The following is a 6,921-nucleotide window of genomic DNA, read 5'->3' as shown; positions in this document are numbered from 1 at the left end:
AGGATGTCTGGCTCTAGGTGAGTGATCACACCATTGTGGTTATCTGGGTCATGAAGATCTTTTTTGTATAGTTCTTCTGTATATTCTTGCCACCTCTTCTTAATATCTTCTGATTCTGTTAAGTCTGTACCATTTCTGTGCTTTTTGTGCCCATCTTTGCATGAAATGTTCCTTTGGTATCTCTATAGTTTTTCTGTGTATTCTTGCCACCTGTTCTGAATATCTTCTGCTTCTGTTAGGTCCATACCATTACTCTCCTTTATTGTCTCTATCTTTGCATGAAATGTTCCCTTGATATCTCCAATTTTCTTGAAGAGATCTAGTGTTTCCCATTCTATTGTTATCCTCTATTTCTTTGCATTGATCACTGAGGAAGGCTTTCTCATGTCTCGTTATTCTTTGAAACTTTGCATTCAGATGGGTATATCTTCTCTTTTCTCCTTTGCCTTTCGCTTCTCTTCCTTTCTCAGCTATTTGTAAGGCCTCCTAAGACAACCGTTTTGCCTTTTTGCATTTCTTTTTCTTGGGGAAGGTCTTGATCACTGCCTCCACAATATCACGAACCTCCATCCATAGTTCTTCAGGCACTCTATCAGATCTAAACCCTTGAATCTGCTTGTCACTTCCACTGTATAATTGTAAGAGATTTTATTTAGGTCATACTTGAATGGTCTAGTGATTTTCCCTACTTTCTTCAATTTAAGTCTGAATTTTGCAATAAGGAGTTCAGGGTCTGTGCCACAGTCAGCTCCCATTCTCATTTTTGCTGATTGTATAGGCTGTATATTGTCACCCTGCTTATTTAACTTATATGCAGAGTACATCATGAGAAATGCTGGGTTGGATGAAGCACAAGCTGGAATCAAGATTTCCAGGAGAAACATCAATAACCTCAGATATGCAGATGACACCACCCTTATGGCAGAAAGCAAAGAAGAACTAAAGAGCCTCTTGATGAAAGTGAAAGAGGAGAGTGACAAAGTTTGGCTTAAAGAGCAACATTCAGAAAACTAAGATTGTAGCATCTGGTCCCTTCACTTCATGGCAAATAGATGGGAATACAGTGGAAACAGTGGCAGATTTATTTGGGGGGGGGGGGGCTCCAAAATCACTGCAGATGTTGATTGCAGGAATGAAATTAAAAGACACTTACTCCTTGAAAGAAAAGTTATGACCAACCTAGACAGCATATTAAAAAGCAGAGCCATTACTTTGCCAACAAAGGTCCATCTAGTCAAGTCTATTGTTCTTCCAGTAGTCATGTATAGATGTGAGAGTTGGACTCTAAAGAAAGCTGAGCGCCAAAGAATTGATGCTTTTGAATAATAGTGTTGGAGAAGACTCTCGAGAGTCCCTTGGACTGCAAGGAGATCCAACCAGCCCATCCTAAAGGAAATCAGTCTGGAATATTCATTGGAAGGACTGATGTTGAAGCTGAAACTCTAATACTTTGGCCACCTGATGTGAAGAACTGACTCATTAGAAAAGACCCTGATACTGGGAAAGACAAGGCAGGAAGAGAAGGGGAGGACAGAGGATGAGATGGTTGGATGTCATCACCTACTCAATGATCACTGAGGAAGCCTTCTTTATCTCACCTTGCTATTCTTTGGAACTCTGCATTCAAATGGGTGTATCCTTCTTTTTCTCCTTTACCTTTCACTTCTCTTCTTTTCTCAGCTATTTGTAAGGCCTCTTCAGACAAACATTTTGTATTTTTGCATTTCTTTTTCTTGGGGATGGTCTTGATCACTGCCTCCTCAACCAATGTCACAAACCTCCATCCATAGTTCTTCATGCACTCTGTCCATCAGATCTAATCCCTTGAATCTATTTGTCACTTCCACTGTATAATCATAAGGGATTTGATTTAGAGCACACCCGAATACTCCAGTGGTTTTACCTAATTTCTTCAATTTAAGTCTGAACTGGCAATAAGGAGTTCATGATCTGAGCCTCAGTCAGCTCCCAGTCTTGCTTTTGCCAACTGGAAAAACAGCCCTAATATTTTTTGATTTATAAGGATCAGATCAGATCAGATCAGTCGCTCAGTCATGTCCGACTCTTTGCGACCCCATGAATCACAGCACGCCAGGCCTCCCTGTCCATCACCAACTCCCGGAGTTCACTCAAACTCACGTCCATCGAGTCAGTGATGCCATCCAGCCATCTCATCCTCTGTCGTCCCCTTCTCCTCCTGCCCCCAATCCCTCCCAGCATCAGAGTCTTTTCCAATGAGTCAGCTCTTCGCATGAGGTGGCCAAAGTACTGGAGTTTCAGCTTTAGCATCATTCCTTCCAAAGAAATCCCAGGGCTGATCTCCTTCAGAATGGACTGGTTGGATCTCCTTGCAGTCCAAGGGACTCTCGAGAGTCTTCTCCAACACCAAAGTTCAAAAGCATCAATTCTTTGGCGCTCAGCTTTCTTCACAGTCCAACTCTCACATCCATACATGACCACAGGAAAAACCATAGCCTTGACTAGACAAACCTTTGTTGGCAAAGTAATGTCTCTGCTTTTCAATATGCTATCTAGGTTGGTCATAACTTTCCTTCCAAGGAGTAAGCATCTTTTAATTTCATGGCTGCAGTCACCATCTGTAGTGATTTTGGAGCCCAGAAAAAAAAAGTCTGACACTGTTTCCACTGTTTCCCCATCTATTTCCCATGATTTATAAGGATATCAACCCTAAATATTGGAAGGACTGATGCTGAAGCTGAATTTTCAGTACTTTGGCCGAATAGTCCAGTAGTTTTCCCTGGTTTATTCAATTTTAGTCTGAATTTGGCAATAAGGATCCTGTTCATGATCTGAGCCACAGTCAGCTCCCAGTCTTGTTTTTGCTGACTGTATAGAGCTTCTCCATCTTTGGCTGCAAAGAATGTAATCAATCTGCTTTTGGTATTGACTATCTGGTGATGTCCATGCCTAGAATCTTGTCTTGTGTTGTTGGAAGAGGGTGTTTGCTATGACCAGTGCGTTCTCTTGGCAAAACTCTGTTAGCCTTTGCCCTGCTTCATTTTGTACTCCAAGGGCAAATTTGCCTGTTACTCCAAGTATCTCTTGACTTCCTGCTTTTACATTCCAGTCCCCTATAATGAAAAGGACATGTTTTGGGGGTGTTAGTTCTAGAAGGCCTTATAGGTCTTCATAGAACCGTTCAACTTCAGCTTCTTCAGCATTACTGGTTGGGGCATAGACTTGGAATACTGTGATGTTCAATGCGTTTGCCTTGGAAACAAACAGAGATCATTCTGTCATTTTGAGATTACATCCAAGTACTGCATTTTGGACTCTTTTGTTGACTAGGAGGGCTACTCCATTTCTTCTAAGGGATTCTTGCCCACAGTAGTAAATATAATGGTCATCTGAGTTAAATTCACCCATTCCAGTCCATTTTAATTCACTGATTCCTAAAATGTGGTTATTCACTCTTGCCATCTCCTATTTGACCATTTTCAATTTACCTTGATTCATGGACCTAACATTCCATGAGCATTAGGTTCCTATGCAATATTGTTCTTTACAGCATTGGACTTTACTTCCATCACCAGTTACAACCACAACTGGGTGTTGTTTTTGCTTTGGCGCCATCTCTTCATTCTTTCTGGAGTTATTTCTCCACTGTTCTCCAGTAGCATGTTGGGCACCTATCGACCTGGGGAGCTCATCTTTCAGTGTCCTATCTTTTTGCCTCTTCATACTGTTCATGGGGTTCTCAAGGCAAGAATACTGAAGCGGTTTGACATTCCCTTCTCCAGCAGACCATGTTTTGTCAGAATGCTCTACCATGACCATCAGTCTTGAGTGGCCCTGCACGGTATGGCTCATAGTTTCACTGAGTTAGACAAGGCTGTGGTCCATGTGATCAGCTTGATTCAGTTCAGTTCAGTTCAGTCACTCAGTCATGTCCGACTCTTTGCGACCCCATGAATTGCAGCATGCCAGGCCTCCCTGTCCATCACCAACTCCTGGAGTTTACTCAAACTCATGCCCATTGAGTCGGTGATGCCATCCAACCATCTCATCCTCTGTTGTTCCCTTCCTGCCCTCAAACTTTCCCAGCATTAGGGTCTTTTCAAATGAGTCAGCTCTTCACATCAGGTGGCCAAAGTATTGGAGTTTCAGCTTCAACATCAGTCCTTCCAATGAACACCCAGGACTGGTCTCCTTTAGGATGGACTGGTTGGATCTCCTTGCAGTCCAAGGGACTCTCAAGAGTCTTCTCCAACACCAAAGTTCAAAAGCATCAATTCTTCTGCACTCAGCTTTCTTCACAGTCCAACTCTCACATCCATACATGAATACTGGAAAAGCCATAGCCTTGACTAGACGGACCTTTGTTGACAAATAACATCTCTGCTTTTTAATATGCTGTCTAGGTTGGTCATAACTTTCCTTCCAAGGAGTAAGCATCTTTTAATTTCATGGCTGCAATCACCATCTGCAGTTAATTTGGAGCCCCACCCCCCCCAAAAAAATAGCAACTGTTTCCACTGTTTCCTCATCTATTTGCCATGAAGTGATGGGACCAGATGCCGTGATCTTAGTTTTCTGAATGTTGAGCTTTAAGCCAACTTTTTCACTGTCCTCTTTCACTTTCATTAAGTGGCTCTTTAGTTCTTCTTCACTTTCTTTCAGTTTGATTAGTTTTCTGTGATTGTGGTTTTCATTCTTTCATTCTGGTTCCCAAACTAGAGCTCAAACCCAGGGCCCTGCATTGGGAGTATAATCTTAACCACTGGACCACCAGAGAAGTTCCAAGGTGTCACTTTGCGACAATAACATGGGCATACTTTTTTTTTTTTAAGAAATACGATTACCCTCAATGTGGATTAAGGTTTGGAGACATTTATTGTATCACCCACCAGGGAAGTTCTATTGTATCACTAAAAACTCCTAATCAATCACTCATTTTTTTTTTTTTTACTTTTCCTTGGTACTTTTCTCTACATGGTAATTTGTCTTCACCAAATATGCATTGCTTTGGGATCAGATTTTCTGCTACCGAGAAATCCATCTTTATAGAGTTTAACACGGGCACTGTGCTCTAGGTACACGGCCCTACCAGGCTGGGGAGCGGACATACACATCGGACTTGGATTCAACACAGCCGGTGCGCGGACGCGAGGGACCCGACGCCGGAAGGATCCGCGGTAACTCTGCGCCCACAGGGACGCCGAGGTGCCGTCTCCCTCGCCACGAGCGCGCCAGGACGCAGGCGTGGTCCTAGGCGCCGAGGAGGAGCGGTGGGAGGCTTGTTTGCGAACATCTTCGCAGCCAGCTGACTACCCTCACAGTCCAGTGGGAGGAAACTCACGTCCCCGCCCAGGCCGCACGGACACGGTCTCGAGTGCGCGTGCGCGCAGGCCTTGCGGGCCCGTTCCTAGCCCCTTCCGGCTGGCGGGCCAGTCCCAGGAGGCCCCGCGCGCCGGTTTCCAGGGCGACGCGTCAGAGCCGGAGGCCGCGGGGTTGGCCCTGCCGCGCGAGTAGCGCTGAACCGATAACGGCCCAGCCGTCGCCGCGCCCCAGCCGAGCCTCCTGCTAACCTTTCTGAGCCCTCCGGTGTCTCCCGATCACTCAGTCCGCCCCTGCCCAACTCGGGCTTCGCCGCCTGGCTCTGGAGTTGGTAACGTAGCCGGGTCTTCAGGCCGCTTCCTCTTGCGAACGCGGTCTGGTGAGGAGCGGCCCTCGGCGTCCTCTTTCCTGGTTCAGACACTGTGACTGAGCCCACACAGCGCACTCACAAGCCCACGCTGTCCCGGGGGAGGGGGGGGAGGGGGGGGGGGAGGGCCGCGGACCCGCCCGCACGCAGACTGGCCGCCAGAGGCTGACGGGCAGGGGACGGCCGGCCCCAGTCACCCCACCCCACCCCCCTGCCCCATCACTCTGGGGCAAATTTCACCCCTTCCCCAATTTACTCGCTTTCACTATTTCCCTTTTAAATCTGACACCTTCATTTATGCATCTACCGGCTTGCTTTTGCTTTGCTTTGTTTTCTTCTAATCTCAGCGCTGACGGTCCCTTAATCCGCATACCCTGGAAGTCTGAACCGTTGGCAACAGCATCTGTATGTTTGCCCCTCCCCCGCTGAACTCAGGCTCGGAGCTCTCTGTCCGCAATTTCCCGGTGGCGCATTAACATTTCCTTGCCACACTTGTGCCAACGGGTAACTTTTTTCAGACCAGATTTTCACTGCGGAACATGACTTTGAGTCTTCTTTTTTTTTTTTTTTTAATCTACACTCACTTTCTTAATGAATTCATCCAGTGTCATAGGCTCAAAACCGATCTCAATGCCAATGAATCCCAACTGCGTTTTTCCTGTCCTGAGCCTCCTCTGAGCTACAGACTCGTGTCTTCTGCCCACATCTCTCCATAGATGACTAACCATCTCCTACACAGCAAGTCCAGAACGCTTCTCCCAAACCTGCTCGTCCCTGGCTTTTACCCATCCCAGTTACTAGAAGCCATTGTCAGTTGTCTGGGCCTTGGGAGTCCTCCTGTACTCCCTTTCTTCCTCCATCTGCACCTTCAGTCTGTCAACACATCCTTCAGAATGTACCCAGAATAGATGTACAGTCCTACCATTTCTCCCAACCCCCACTGTCACCACCCCGGTCCAGTCCTGGGTTATGTCAGAAGCCTCCTAATTGGTCTCTCTGCATTGAGTAGAGACAGTCTTATGCTATTTTCCCTTTCTCTGTTATTTCATGTGAGTTAGGTGGGGTTATTTTTTTTTTACGGATTTGAATTTTATAGTTTATAGATAACAATACAACATTTTTAGTATGTATTTTGAGAATTGTGACCTTTAAACCAAGTAGATAAAGTTCCGTAAGTGCCTTACTATTAAGCTAAAAATCAAAAGATGCCCTTTAGCTTTCTGAGGCTTAGGACAGTGTCTCTGGATAGAGCTATG

At 45.6% G+C, this 6,921-nt stretch overlaps 1 protein-coding gene across 5 annotated transcripts in view; it reads left to right on the top strand.

Moving 5' to 3' along the window:
* Window positions 1-5,361: 5,361 nt before the first annotated feature.
* The window catches only part of LCA5L (lebercilin LCA5 like), a 42,256-nt gene continuing 40,696 nt past the window's right edge, over window positions 5,362-6,921 (top strand). For 2 of the 5 annotated variants that reach the window (XM_006054748.4, XM_044947223.2), the window contains exon 1: window positions 5,365-5,677. The gene's annotated coding sequence lies outside the window, so the exon portion shown is untranslated. Of the gene's footprint in view, window positions 5,678-6,921 lie in introns of all 5 variants that reach the window. The other 3 variants (XM_006054752.4, XM_006054749.4, XM_006054751.4) reach the window with 3 other exon arrangements.

Source organism: Bubalus bubalis, chromosome 1 (genome assembly GCF_019923935.1).
Source record: "Bubalus bubalis isolate 160015118507 breed Murrah chromosome 1, NDDB_SH_1, whole genome shotgun sequence".
Lineage (NCBI taxonomy): Eukaryota > Metazoa > Chordata > Mammalia > Artiodactyla > Bovidae > Bubalus > Bubalus bubalis.
Note: the sequence above shows the minus strand (reverse complement) of the source record. Positions and strands in the feature narration are given on the sequence as shown.